This window comes from Protopterus annectens, chromosome 5.part0 (genome assembly GCF_019279795.1).
Source record: "Protopterus annectens isolate FY-2018-M chromosome 5.part0, PAN1.0, whole genome shotgun sequence".
NCBI lineage: Eukaryota > Metazoa > Chordata > Ceratodontiformes > Protopteridae > Protopterus > Protopterus annectens.
This window is the reverse complement of record NC_056735.1, coordinates 1,340,331,173-1,340,347,345: the sequence shown is the minus strand read 5'-3', so window position 1 is coordinate 1,340,347,345 and position 16,173 is coordinate 1,340,331,173.

The following is a 16,173-nucleotide window of genomic DNA, read 5'->3' as shown; positions in this document are numbered from 1 at the left end:
TTCCCTCCTATGGTGTACTTGCATGTGCCTACAGGTAGCAGTGTTTGCAGTCCCCCACGTGTAACTGTGGAGTACACACAGGCAAGTCTGGCAATATCAGCATGCTACATGTGCCCTCATCCTGACTGTTGGACACACCAACATGATACAGATGTCTGCACATATACTGCACCTGACGCATGTGGTCGGTACCACACGTTACACTGGACAGAGACATGACATACATAGCAGGACACATTACAGGTATGGTGACATGGTGCAGGGGTTGTACACAGCGGCCTGGCCAATGATGATGTGAGGTGTCACTTAGTAGCTGCAGGCCACACTGTGCAGCAGTAGGACCCTGTAACAGTACATGAACATGGCCGCATTCATGGGGTGTACACCACTATAATGCACACCCCATAGTGTGCAGCTGGGGACCCTTGCCTGTGTGGTCATCACCCTCACAGTACTATGCACCCACACGATGATTCACAGAGAAGGGACATGCACAGGTAGCCAGTATGGCAGGGACCTATGGCATCAACAGGGTTGTGCAATGCATCACCATTACGGGTTAGTCACCACTTGGGGCCAGTGATAATTTCCCACCGTATATTAGCATACACACTCACACCAAGCACCAGACATACATACAGACACACACACACTGTGGTGACCACACATGTGTATACGGACAGCCGACGTGTGTGATGCACCTCACTGGCGAACCTCATGCTTCCCACACTGACATATGTACAGATCTCTACAATGGTGTACATGGATGTGTAGCAACTGGGACATATTCCCTATGATATGTGGCATCCCTGGTCACACATTCGGACACACATGACAGTGCTGGGAATGATACACCTGCCATATGATGACACGTTTGATGGACATGCAGCGGTATTGATTGCATTATGTGTACCGACGCTATATCTGGCAAATGTGCTGCTATATGCACACAGGAGGTTGTAGGTGTTACAGGTGCCATATGACATATAGTTGTTAACACCTGACCGCTGTGTATGAATTATGTCAGCACCGTCATGTAACAGCGACATAGCGTACAGTTAGCACATGGCATGATAGGATGGTGTGTGACACAACTGTGAGCCACCCCCTGCACACATACATCTAGACAGGTGGTTCACCATGTTATGTACACACATCCCTCCATACGTGCTGTTTGTATGTCACCATATACAGATGTCAGTGATGGGTCTGCATTGCGTCTGCATGTCGTAGGTAGGTGCAACTATGTTACGGACATTGGCCACTGCACATGCATGTTTGCGGCATGCACAGTACAGATGTCACATGTGTCTCCTGTTGCCATGTTTGTATGCATTGCTATTGTTGGACATGTGTGTTGACATACATAACACATGGACTGCGGTATGATATCACGGGTGTCACAGGTGACCAGTACAAGGGTATGTGTCCCGGTCAACACTGCTACCCCCTGTAGTGTGAGCATTCAACAGACATGGGCCCACTTTCAATTTGTGCGTGTGTAGCATTGATTAGGCCAGTGTTATGCACAAGGTACATCAAAGGCCATGTATGTATGTGCTGTGTGTGTGCAGACCATGCACACATCCACACAATCACATGTATGACATGCCCAGATGTATGTTCATTGGTATACAGCAACAGTCAGGTGTCACAGCTGTGTAAGGGCCATGGTATGTCTTGAGCCGACCTGTTCATGTATACTGGTATCATTGCAATGCATAACACCTGTTGGGTCCCTGTTGGTACATGTGTACTCTGAACAGCTGGTGTACACCGCTGTACAGTCCAGTGGTCATGTGTCACATGGTGTTGTGGGACCGTAAGGCTGTGTAGTGCTGCACCAACGACATGGTGCTGACTTGAAAGCTACAGTGTACACTGCAGTGTGTACGTGTGTGACCTCCACCTGTGACAGCTGTGATGGCAGCTGTGTGTGTACACGTCACTGAATGTGTGACCGCCCTGTGCGTGAGGGCAGTTATACCTTACTGTGCCCTTCTGTGTTTACACTCCATCTGCATGCAAGATTGCCCTTTGCAACTGATAAGTGTGTGAGCATGCCCAGTACGCCATTGTGTAGATGGACACACAGTACATTCCACACTGCGCCCTTCTGCGATTAGACTCCGTGTGCATGCAAGATGGCCCTTTGCAACTAAGTGTGTGAGCATGCCCAGTACGCCGTTGTGTAGATGGACACACAGTACATTCCACACTGCGCCCTCCCGTGATTAGACTCCGTGTGCATGCAAGATGGCCCTTTGCAACTGCTGTGTGTGAGCATGCCCAGTACGCCGTTGTGTAGATGGACACACAGTACATTCCACACTGCACCCTTCCATGTTTAGACTCCGTTTGCATGCAAGATGGCCCTTTGCAACTGCTAAGTGTGTGAGCATGCTCAGTACGCCGTTGTGTAGAAGGACACACAGTACATTCCACACTGCGCCCTTCCCTGATTAGACTCCGTGTGCATGCAAGATGGCCCTTTGCAACTGCTAAGTGTGTGAGCATGCCCAGTATGCCATTGTGTAGATGGACACACAGTACATTCCAAACAGACGTGTGATACTAAGCATGTGGGCATGGCCATTGACATCCTGAATAGCCATGGTGGTCATCCAGGCACCAGATGTCCAATTTCAATGTCACGATGGATGCCTTCATTGAACACACTTGTTGCTCTCTCGAAGGGTGTACTGTCTGTGGCACATCCTGTATCTATTTAGTGTTGTTGTGCTCCATAGATATTTAGTTGGCCCGATGACAGCACAGCCGTGTTTGTGTACGTCTACCTTGGGATGGTAATATGCTTTCAGACTGCTCACACTCTAAACATTCCCTATCGGCATCTTTGCCTTTGCGGATGATGTCACCCACCTAGAAGTATGCCTCTGGGAGTGCTGTGTTCAGTAATCTCGGTAGCGTATTCTGTAAATGCGTAATACTGTAGTGTGTTAGAGTAGGTAGGTGTATGTTCAACTCCTGGCCCTTCCAAGTGTGTGTGTGTGTGTGTGTGTGTGTGTGTGTGTGTGTGTGTGTGTGTGTGTGTGTGTGTGTGTTTCCAGCTGCCTGGGGACACAGTACTGCTTTTAGATGTCTCACAACACATACATTCCCTATCAGCGTCTTTGCCTTTGCAGATGATGTCACCCACCTAGAAGTATGCCTCTGGGAGTGCTGTGTTCAGTAATCTCGGTAGCGCATTCTGTAAATGCGTAATGCTGTAGTGTGTTAGAGTAGGTAGGTGTATGTTCAACTCCTGGCCCCTCCAAGTGTGTGTGTGTGTGTGTGTGTGTGTGTGTGTGTGTGTGTGTGTGTGTGTGTGTTTCCAGCTGCCTGGGGACACAGTAATGCTTTTAGATGTCTCACAACACATACATTCCCTATCGGCGTCTTTGCCTTTGCGGATGATGTCACCCACCTAGAAGTATGCCTCTGGGAGTGCTGTGTTCAGTAATCTCGGTAGAGTGTTCTGTAAATGCGTAATGCTGTAGTGTGTTAGAGTAGGTAGGTGTATGTTCAACTCCCGGCCCTTCCAAGTGTGTGTGTGTTCATAGGTTCATAGGTTCATACTAGGGTATCTGCCCTAGGGCATTTATAAGCCTAGCCAGAGTGTGTTTGGCTTTCGCCACCCATTTTAAATTAATTTTGCTATGCCCTTTTTCGAGGTTAGTGTACTGTGCCTCTGTCTAACAGTGACACAGAAGTGATACCCGGGGTAAACCTATGATCTCCCATCCACTCATCAAGACTCCTCTTGAAGAGAATCAATGAGGCACTCTGCCTAACCTGGACTGGGATTTTATTCCATAGTGAAGGGAGCCTCTGGATTATGAATCTGTCCCTCCAGCATGTCCTATTTATTTCAGTGCTGAGGTTCAAGTCTCGAGGATGTAGCTCGATGGGATTTGGATTTTCTGAGGTGCAGCATGTCCCTTAATTCCGGGTTGGACATGGCCTTATACGTCAGGCACAGGTCACCTCTGAGCAGGCGGTATGCCACTGAGTAGAGCTGGAGTTTCTTTAACTGGGCAGCATATGGCATCTGTTTGAGCCCTTTGATCCTCTTGGTGAGGTACTTTTGGGGTCTTTCCAGTTGCTGCAGGTGTTTGGTAAGGTACATCCCAAAGGAGCATTGTACTCGATTATGGGCCTGATGAGGGATGAGTAAAGAGGCACGATGACCTCCCTAATCTAGATGTGAATCCCTTCATGATTAGGTGGGCTATATAAAATGTTTTCTAACCACTTTGGCGTGGTTGTCAAATGAGTGATTGCTATCAACTTGGGTCCCCAGGTCCCTAATTACTTCTTCTGTACTTAATGGATTACCACCTATGTGGTAATTTGTGGGCACTTTGTTTTTGCCAAAGGGGATGACTATACACTTTTTGGTGTTTAGCTTGAGGCCATGACTCTGGCACCAGTTGTCTGTTTCTATGAGGCCCTTTTGGAGGATGCTTGTGTCGGCTGGAGAGTCGATTATGGTGCCCAGTTTGCAGTCATCTGTGAACTTGGTCAGCCACAGTCCTTCCGTGTTGGCCTGTACCTCTGAGAAATATATACCAAACAAGTGTGTGTGTGTGTGTGTGTGTGTGTGTGTGTGTGTGTAGATCTATATATATATATATATATATATATATATATATATATATATATATATATATATCTTTGTAATATGTATGTGGATATTAGCACTATTGAATGTGCTGCATTGTCTGTACATGTTCACCTTGGATGTATCTGAATGTGCTATGGCTCTGTGATAGTGCACATACTGTGTGCTGTAGTGATCCTGGGTTATAGTTGTGTAGTGACCAGTTATTTTGTTGCTGGGTATTACCAGGGACATTGAAAACAATGATAGTACAGCACCTTTAAACGGTCATGTGCACATCTCAGCAGCAGTCAGCAGTGGTAATTACATTGGAGGATGACTATGGCTCATATGCCTATGTATTACATGGCAATACTATGCAAATCAGGTTAACATTACTGACACCCATTTATCCACAGGTTGTGATACAGATCCCATGTATGTATGTGTATACATTACCAGGTGCAGGACTGGACTATGGTTGAATACATGGAGGGGTGTCCATGGCCAGGAATGGCGATTTGTACAGCCTGGCAGGTACAGTCTGTGACTGTCCCAAAACCTCCAGTATATGGCCGACACATGCTGAAACAGTGTACATGCAGAGATACACATAAAACAAACAGCTAGGGATAACACATAACACACACACATTGCATCAACATTGGGCCATGCAAAACCTGTTGTCCCACACACACACACAAATGCATACATGTTGATTGGCTGGTTCACTGACAGGCTCTGGAAATGAAACTACATACCCTGTGCATATGATGACACCTGTGCCACCTCTTGTAATGTGTAACATTGATGCAGGTATGGACTAACATGGTGCTGATGCACAGGGTGGCTTTATAGCACTGTAATAATGTTACAATGCTGTTAACACAAAGTGTGATTTCCTTCTAGGTGTATGTAAGCAGGCATGATAAATTCCAGCTATGATCATCAATGTAGTATAGTGTACAGCACTGTTAATTCTGAAGATGTATTATCCATCCATGTGCCATTTGACTGACGTGTGTAGTATTGGCAGCATGTGTTACACAGTGTGCAGTACGTGTAAGATGTGTGTAGTACAGATTCAAATGTATCTATATGTGAACATGGTGAGGGTGCACTGTCTGCATCTACATGTATAGTGGACACATTGGAATGGTGACATGCCCTGTATTTCACACTGTTAACACATCATACTTTCTATTGGTGGCCAGTATGCATTATACTACACATATTGTTGTACTTGTCCACACATGTGTGATTGCTATGGTTTTACACGGTGCTGTGGGTGATACTGTTACTATCTGTCATAGTTTTGCATTATGGTAGTTGACACAACCTCAACAGTCTGAATTACCAATTGTTATATGATATCTTCACAACAGTCCCACACATGTAGGACACACAGTAGCATGTGGATCCTACATGTACTATACTATACCAGTTCGCACTGGTATTGACTGCCACACATTGCTGGGACCATTACTGTTTGACATGTAGCCATGTTAGTTACAAGCAAAGACAATAGGGATATTCCTGTCCACATTTGGGAATTCATACTGTGGCCCAGAATGCATTCTGCACATGACACAGTTAGTCTACACAAAGGTATCATACAGACAGATACGTGTTATCCAACCCATGCTGTACACCTATAAGGCTAAACAGAGTCAGTTATCCACATTTACTACACATATTTTACCAACAGTAACACATAGGTATTACACCCCAATATGTATAATGGGTAACAATGTGTACATATAGATATGTGCTATGTCATTTGTCATTTGATATTTGCATTTACAATGGTATTGTGAGGTACATCACTGTATCACATATGCACTGAGAGTTCTGCATGCATATCCTCCAAGGTGGTTGTACAACTATGATGAATGTCCATTATTGACATACTTTGCTGTGTTTGAACTGTTCTGCAGTATTACACATACATGAACAGTCACTCACACTATGTATATAAACTGTTGTGTGTGTGTGTGTGTGTGTGTGTGTGTGTGTGTGTGTGTGTGTGTGTGTGTGTGTGAGACACAGATGACCTAGGCCACAGACAGTTCTGATACATGTAGTTGACAAGTGCGGTAATGCTCCACCAGATGTGTCCAGGCACCAGAACTGTGACTTGGCGACACATACACATGCTAGAGTAAGGTTTCTGTATGTGCGTGTGCCTCATTATGGCATTCCTGTTCATGTGTGTGTGCATTTCTGATGTGTGTCATCAGCTACAGTTGAACTGCACATCCAGCATCCCCCACTAGGTGACCATGAGGGTTGTCCCCATTGCCAAATGTTTTGTACAGCTGCGTCAGATGCCACATATCGGACGCATTGCAGCTTCCAGGGCATCCAGCACACACATTCATTATTACGGGCTGGCCATCACACACAAACCGCCACTTCATGGAGGGGAAGCCCTTGTGGATGATGTAGGCCCTGCCACACTCACTGGCTGATGCTTTGATGCATATGTGCGTGCAGTGTATTGCACACAGTACTTAGGGTATTCCACTATTGTGTGGAAACGACACATATTGCTGCCCAATACCTTACGGGAATTGGGGATATATACATCATCACTGACATGTGCTGACATGGCATTCATGACCTGGTGCAGTACCCTGGATGCTGATGTTTGTAAAATCCATGTCATATCACCAGTTGATCTCTGGAAGGTACCTGTTGCTGGTATCCTTAGGGCAACACATACCTTGGTTTCCACTGGGATAGGTTTCCCTCTGTTGGGTCTGTGTGTGAGACATGGCCTGCACAGATCCACAATCTTCTGCAGGAGGTCTCTGTCCACTCTATAGCGCTCTACTCATGTAGCCCCTGGTAGTTTACCCTGTGCCTGCACACTCCTCTCCGTCTACTCACTGTGTGATGCTGAGCGGCATTCACATTGGCACAACCCTCCACATGTTGCATATGTTGACGTATAATAGCAATGGCAGCCCCTAACATTATCTTGTCTCAGTTAAGCTTTTACAGTTTGCACTTCTCTTACTATACTACAGTGTTGCAGTGTGTCTGAGAATAACATGGTGGACTACTGTTTGTAGAGTTGTACGTGCTGTGCTGGCCTACTGTACTGGCTGTGTAATATACTCAGTCTGATTGTTTCCACCTGCTAGCTGTGGTAGTTCTCCTTGGTTAACTTACTGCTATTTGTTTACCTTCCTTTCCACTGTTTGTGTCCACAGTGAGCGGCGTCGCGCATAGGAGCACAGTGAAGTGCATATCCGCTTCCACGTGCGCACACAGGCTTATACATGCGTACAAACACTTACACTGGCTTACACAACATTACACGGGCTTCACAAATCTTACAGTAGATTACTCGTTCTTCAAGTCGCGCACACAGGCTGACACACATGCACACATGCTTACTCGGGCTTACAGGCTTGCACGGGCGCAAACACACTTCACCAGGTTTGCAATGAACTTCAGTGACATCCATGGCGTACACCATCAGTTTACTGACTTTACCTAGGATAAATCATAACACGCCTCTTCCACTGATGAGTCACTGACAGGAGACATGTGACACACTGCTCCAATAAGATTACAGTGTTTTATACATACACACTCATGATGTCACCTATCTTCTACGCTGATAGTCCCCTTCACCTACTCTTACACTGTAGGGGCTTGACCCATATGGCATGACAAATTGTGCTTCACTATCCTCAGCCTCAATTGCATAGGATTGCCTACTAATGCTTTGTTACATCTCTGAGTGTGCGCTTCCACACATAGCAACCATTACTCAGTAGCCATGTTGTCTTCAGCTTGCCATTCCCCTGCATGACGCAATAACTTTTAACTGACATTACAATTTGTATGTATATTTTACATATTTGTCTTGTTTTGTATGCACAGCGCGTACTCGGAGATCGGGGGAGGACAACTAGAGTTTCATTAATTTCCAATGGGAATACATGCCACTGGCATTATATTTGGCCATTGGCATGCTTCTTCAACTAAACCATCCTTTATTTGCAGATGACATTGCTCCGTTTAGCTACTTGCAGAACGTTACTCGGTTAACATCCGTGTACATTTCTGCACATACCTCTACTCTTGCACGGACAGCTTACTGTTTCATGTATCGCATATTTTACATTATTTGCATAGCTTTCACGTACAAATGGGGTAATTTGCATATCCTAACATTGTCCGTGCAACGTTCGTTTGAGGGGCTGTGTTACATGCCCCTACAGGATATTGCTGAATAGCTCGGCGGACATCTTGCCTTGCTCTACTCTTACTCTACTCGTACACCGACCAAAGCTTCCTGAATCCTGGCCTAAGCTTTGATGTGTGCTAATATGTCTATTTGTGGGGTAGGCATGGTTGTAGGTATGTTTTGACCTGCTACGTCTTTCATTTATACAGGGCACCTCCCACTTTCATCATTTGTAGAGGTGACAGCTCTATAGGGACTATATGTACAGCTGTGACATTTGACACGTCCACACATACCTGCGGTCAATACTAAACTGACTACTTCAGCACTTTTCATACCTTCAGATTTTTCTTGTAGTGGTATAGTCGATGATACTGTTTCCTATAACATGTATCTGTTTCTGATACAAGATATGTCATTTTATTACACCACTGCACACAATATATGGAGAAATCACAGGCCAGATGCCATTACATTCCTTTTGTAGGACACACACGCCCAGAGTGTTGTGTTCCTCACAAACGCCAACAGGTGCTGATCAAAACATATTCTGCTATCATCTACCTTATGTGTTCGCCGGTATTTGCGCTTTCCGTCAGTGGCAGAACTCACATGCGTGTGTGGGAGACTGAACACTGTCTCAGAGACACTGCATAGCACTCTGAGGGACACATTTATGTTGTTTCTTTTAACCTTCCACATTGACTATCACAGGGCATTAGTATTCATCCAGATTTGTCGAGGTACATGCTTTTGACTTATACATGTTTTGTCATTTGTCATCACGTCTTTCTTCACACCTGTCCACCTAATCGCACTAGTTCTGTACATTTATTTAGGTCAGGGTTACCTTCATACCTCTCAACTGTACAAATTTTGGGTAAATGTCCCTAACTTAGATGTCTGATTTTGTTCCTTTTTTAATAATATTGCGCAATGCCTTTCTGGTAATTTAGTGGGAAGTCATTAGGGACTGTGGGGTTAGACAATAATGACAGACATTTGTTATTTACAATTAATAACCCTCGAAACATTCATACTATTGACTGATCCATTATTCTATCCACATTCTGACTTTGTAAGAGGAATATTTGAGATATTCCCTATTTGTACTTATTTTAAAATGCCTTTGTCCAGATGTCTTATTCTGATTGAGAGGTATGGTTACCATCTTATTATGCGCATGTACGTCCATGATAATCGCTTACATGACACTAATATAACTCCCTACATCTTCCCCCAATAGTTTACACGATATCCGGTAGATGGGTTCTTCATTTTAGGAAGTTAGAGGCGTCTGCTATACCCACATAGGTATATTAATCACTCCCATGGGGCGGACCTCATAAATCTGTGCCAACCAACACTTAGGCACCTAGGCCCATTATTGCATACCCATGATTCCCAGACCTGACACCCCTCCACAGTAGTCATAACACATATTTAATGTGAGCGATAATAAATTATGATGACACTTCTAAGCACTATCCACTCTCCGCATGTCGGTACATATGTCTTACATTCTGTCAACCCATGTGTTATTACACTTGCACAAGCTACTGTTGCATGTACAGCTATATTGTAGTTGCGGATGGCACTTCTTTGCGGCAATCATTACAGGGCTGTGCATTTACAGATTCACTATTTTTGGAGTCCTGCAAAGGACACCTATATCCATGTTTAAAGAGTAGAACTTACAGATCTGGCACACTGATACTTTCTGGGCAGTAGTTTTGAGAGCAGCAGTGTATTTACCTTAATTGCATGTCTGTTATGTGTATCCATACTAGCTATGGTGTAACCTATTTATGTACATGTGTTATATCTACGAGGACATTTGTTTATATGTTTGTTAGGTATATATCAATTGATGTTGTATGTGTTTGAGTGTATGTATGTATATATATACGTATATAAGCCCCCCACCTAAAATGCTTGTCGATCAAATGAACTGTCGACCAAATAAACTTTCGATCAAATGAACTATCGACCAAGTCATATGGACCCATAGATATATATATATATATATATAGATATATATATATATATATATATATATATATATATATATATATATATATATATATATATATATATATATATATATATATGTACATTCTTTATTTCATATATTTATTTAGTTTAAGTCTGTGGATATATATATCTATACACAAATGTATATATCCATATATAGACATTACGTGTAGAAACCAGCATTCATTTGCTATGCTGTGAGCGGATTACACACGCACAGGCGCACATGCATATCCTTATTGTGGGTTACATATGTTTACTAAGTCCTTGTGCTTATGTGGGCTTTATTACTTGTGACAGTACCAGTAAAATATCTCTAATCCGATTAACGGACATATGCGAAACACACGTTCACCTTTACATATTTAAATGTCTGTACAGCACAGACGCATTTATTACACTTTAACATTATATGTGCTGTAGTCGTAGTTGAACCGGGACTGCATTCACGTTGGCCGGATGCTGTAATCACTATACGTTTGGTGTTCTGACTCATTTATATGCATACCCATAGTACATAGCTACATTAACATATGCCTCACCGCTTTACTTACGTCACAGGCATCCATTCTCCTGCTGGGAAAAATGCGGTACTACATGTTACACATTCCCTATTCCCTACTGCTCTGGACCCAAGCTGCATATTTAATCACTGCAGGGATATTCAGAACCCAAAGGTTTATAGTCCTGACACATACAGGTCTTTAATTGTCAGGGTGTTCATGTGGTGATCTGGGTTTAGGCTTGTCTGCCTGGTGAACGGAACTGCCCTGACCATGTTCAAATGTCAGACAAAGCACATGGACAGGGTTTGTCCATTTTAAACATTTTATCTGTGTTTACAGACACAGGTGTTTGGGCACCTGTCAGCAGCTTATGATGTTGGCAATACATAATATGGGTGGGGGTGGTTACAATACATAATCCACGGAGAGTGGTGTTCCCATTCACATTTGACTATTTCCTGTATTCATTCTTACGAGGGTTATTATTTTGCACATGACTTAACTATGAATTAACTACAGGTATGCAGTAGTACAGTCAACATATGTGACGCTTTGTTACAGTATAAATGTACGGACCTCTGTAATACTGGGGACTACCCCACATCCTTCACAACATTTCATACTATTATTCAGTGAACTTTCGAAGTTTGTGAGAGCAGTAATTACATCTGTCCCTATTTGTCCACCTATCCTTTTAGGCTTTGTCCAGGTTTTGTTGCTGTAATAGGTTGGGAGATGGTGTCGGTATGTGATTGAGTTGAATATATACTGTCGATAATTCAGTGGGGAGTAGGGTTACCACTTGTTCCTCTTTGCGAGGGGAGGTCCCACTTTGGACAGTTGTGTCCTGCGACGACACCTAAGACATGGCAACTGTCCTGTGATTTTAAGACAATAATGTATTTCTTATTTTCTTTACTAGTTGCATGATACAGGTATTTTGTATCTGGTACACATAACTATTATTTGGGATAGCATAAGCTATTCAAATGCTATGGAATAAGCTTTTATCTTGGCATACACGTGTAATTCTGTCCTTTGCACTGGCTGGGGGTATGTTTTATCCTGCAGATTCTCACATTTCTACAAGGGATGTCCCACCTTGGCCATCTGAACAGGTGGCAACCCTAGTGGGGTGACCTGCATGGCGGACAGCTGTTCCATCCTGCGTAGTATGTTTTGCATGTCTGTGTGGAAACTGAACAGTACCGTGACTACACATACATGTTTTGTCCAGATGTGTACAGTAATGGACACCGTGGTGTGTAAACAACTCTGAGGTTTCAACAGGTTACTTATCCCACGCGGGATGTACACACATTTTGCCGTAACATTAATGCGCGGGCATTTGGATTTACGTACCTGTGATGAGATGTTTACAAACGTGGGATACATATTTGCAATCCTGACACTGCCTAGGACGATACTTCCTACTACATATGGGGAATACTCGCTATGTGTAGGTGTACGGATGTGCAAGGCTGGTAGCTGGATTTGGTGTACATTCGGACATGGGTGCGGGTTATGTGCATGCATGGGCTCTGCTTTTGGATATCCCGGTTCCGCATGTGGCATCCTATGTGTATGTGACGGTTACGTTCATGTGTATAGTACATTTTAATATACATATGTTTGTGTGTGTTTGGTATACAATTTGGACTGTCAGGTTTCTTTACGGTTGTTATATAGCCACAACTGCCCAGCTGTGTACTATCACTACCACTGTGGGACTGATGGTGACCATGCCCATGGGGCTAGACGTGTGTATTGGCGGCGCGCTGACATGATGCGCTTCACTTCCACTGGGTATAACTTCTGACAGTGCTGTACATTACGGACACATGATTTTAAATATCATTTATTCCATGGACGGACACTCATATTGTGTTGCGTGCATTTCTGTTTGATTCTCCATTTTGTGTGGCCGGGAACTGTCTTGCATGCTTTGCATACATTTCATTATCCACGGACACTGATAGGTGCGATTACTATTGCAGGCAGGCTATGATATTCAGCAGTTTAGGTTGCTCATCACCTGCCGACATTGACACGCCTCCGGGTGCAGCTTAGTAACACCCCATGCACTCGCGCACGTGTCCTATGCACGTGGATGTGGTAGCGGCACACCTTCATTAATATGCATATGGCGCTACTACACCATTTATATGCCGCACAGTGAGCGCAGGCCTTACACCGACCTTGCGCCGAGCTTCATGAATCTGCATCTACAAGTACGTATGCACTTAAAACATCTTTTCATGTTAATAGTCTGTTCTAAATCCAAAATATACCTGTCAGTTATTGCCACTTATTTTTCTGTTTTAAAGTTTAAACTTCCAAACATGTCTCCAGCAAAACCAACAGTTTCAATGTTACTTCTGCTGTATTTTATTTAACCACATACCATGTAACTTTTACAAAACATTTAGGAATAGGAAGTTACTGTTTGTTTTCCATCTTCAATATTATGGGAGTCGATCTTGTAAAGTTTCAGGAAATTCAGTTTTCATGTTTGTGGTCTCAATATTCTGTAATTCGATCAATGGGACATTTAACATTTAAAAGTAGATCCATATATATATATATATATATATATATATATATATATATATATATGGATCTACCTGACTACATCGACAGTTCATAACACCGACAACGACTCAGACGATCGACAAGTCAGAAGACCGACGGAGGAAAACACCGATGCTGAGAACACTGAGATGGGGAAAGGATGTGTAAGTATGCGGTAGTGACGGCCGTTAGGGTGTGAGTAAGGTAAGTGTGCGATGTTGACGGTCTGTAGGGATAGGGGTGGGATATGTGAGTTAGGATTAGGGTTAGGGCGCGGGTTAGGTAAGGGTGCGAGTAAGGTAAGTGTGTGATGTTGACGGTCTGTAGGGATAGGGGTGGGATAAGTGAGTTAGGGTTAGGGCGCGGGTTAGGTAAGGGTGCAGTAGTGATATTTTTTGGGTTAGGGGCGGGTTAAGTGAGTTAGGGTTAGGGCGCGGGTTAGGTGAGTGTGCGATAGTGACAGACCTTAGGGTTAGGGTTTCGATTAGGGTTGTAGATAGTTGTGTATGTAAGGGATAGTGTTGGTTTGTAAGAATTTTGGTGTGCTTGCGTTGTGTGTGCGGGTTTTGGACAGGGGATTTGTTTTGTTTGTTGTTATGATGTGTCGAGTGTATGAGATGTCGTGTTTGTGAACTGTCGATTATGTGGTGTCGGTGAAGTCGTTGTCGGTGTTGTGAACTGTCGATGTAGTCAGGTAGATCCATATATATATATATATATATATATATATATATATATATATATATATATATATAAATAACTATATCTATCCATCTATCTATCTATCTATCTATCTATCTATCTATCTATCTATCTATCTATCTATCTATCTATCCATCTGTCTATCTATTTATCTATCTGTCTGTGTCTGTCTATCTATCTATCTATCTATCTCTCTCTCTATATATATATATATATATATATATATATAGATATATATAGATATATATATATATATATATGTTTATCAGCAAAATTCTGAGTGAAGATTCAGCAATTACAGGATGTTGAATTATGGCTGGCTGAATCCCATGTTACCAAACCTTCATGTATGTGAGTTCCATTTCAGTGAATGCACTGTGTATTAGCACATATGTGGTCAATCTTATAACTAGAGATCATGGTACATGTGGATTGGGAAATTTACCCTTTTCCTCACTGTAGTGCGATCTTAGAGTTGGAATATATAATTTGCAGGGGTTGTGGGGGGCACCCAAGTGTAATTCAGTGGTGTGCAGTGCGTTCATACCGCTGACAACTAGAACTTATGTTACTGTTTAGAAACGTATAGGGGAAACAGTATGTCAATTAATGCCGAATTTGAATAATCGGCATGATGTTCAACATACTGATCTAGTCAGTGTTCAGTGTTGTGGGTTGATGCAATGAACATTTTTTTTTTGTCCGCCACTATTTTGGTAGTAAACCAATACACACACACACACACACACACACACACACACACACACACACACACACACACGTGTGTGTGTGTGTGTGTGTGTATATCTACTGATTTAGTTATAGTTATATCTACAGTATATATATATATATATATATATATATATATATATATATATATATATATATATATATACGGGTCTACTACGGTTGATTGAAAACTCACTTGATTGAAAATGAAATTACTAGGACCACTTCACTGAAAGCTCATCACTGAAAACTCATTTCTTTGAAACTCATTTTGCTGAAAGCAATAAATGGCCTTTTCCCCACTGTAGTGCGACCCTGGAGTTAGTATTTAAAGTAAGGGGGGTGTGGGGTCATAGCCCCCCATATATTATAAACATTTTAAACTATACACAGTGATACTTACAAGTGCAATAAATAATTGTTCCCAAAAGAGAATATACAACCAAGACATGTGGAGGGCACCTCCTCCTTCCTGGTCCTGGACAGCAATTTTTTCTTTTGCTATATCATTTATTTATTGCAGATGTCCACCAGACAGGTTTACTCTTTCTTGCTGAGGATGATTTTGTCCTGTCAGGTATTCCTGATTCCATGCATCTATATAAATGCTCACATAGTACTTATATTTTGCAGGTTTTCTTTATGCTACTTCTTTCCTTTCTGTATATGGCTTAGGTTATCTGAGCTGCATCATTATTACTGACACAAGTAAAAGATCTGCATTCATATCTCAGAAAGTACATAATTGTAGCATTACAGCGAGGCTGGTTTAATGTACTAGTTAAAGGGTTTGTAGGGTTTAGAATGCCACAGTTTAACAGAGC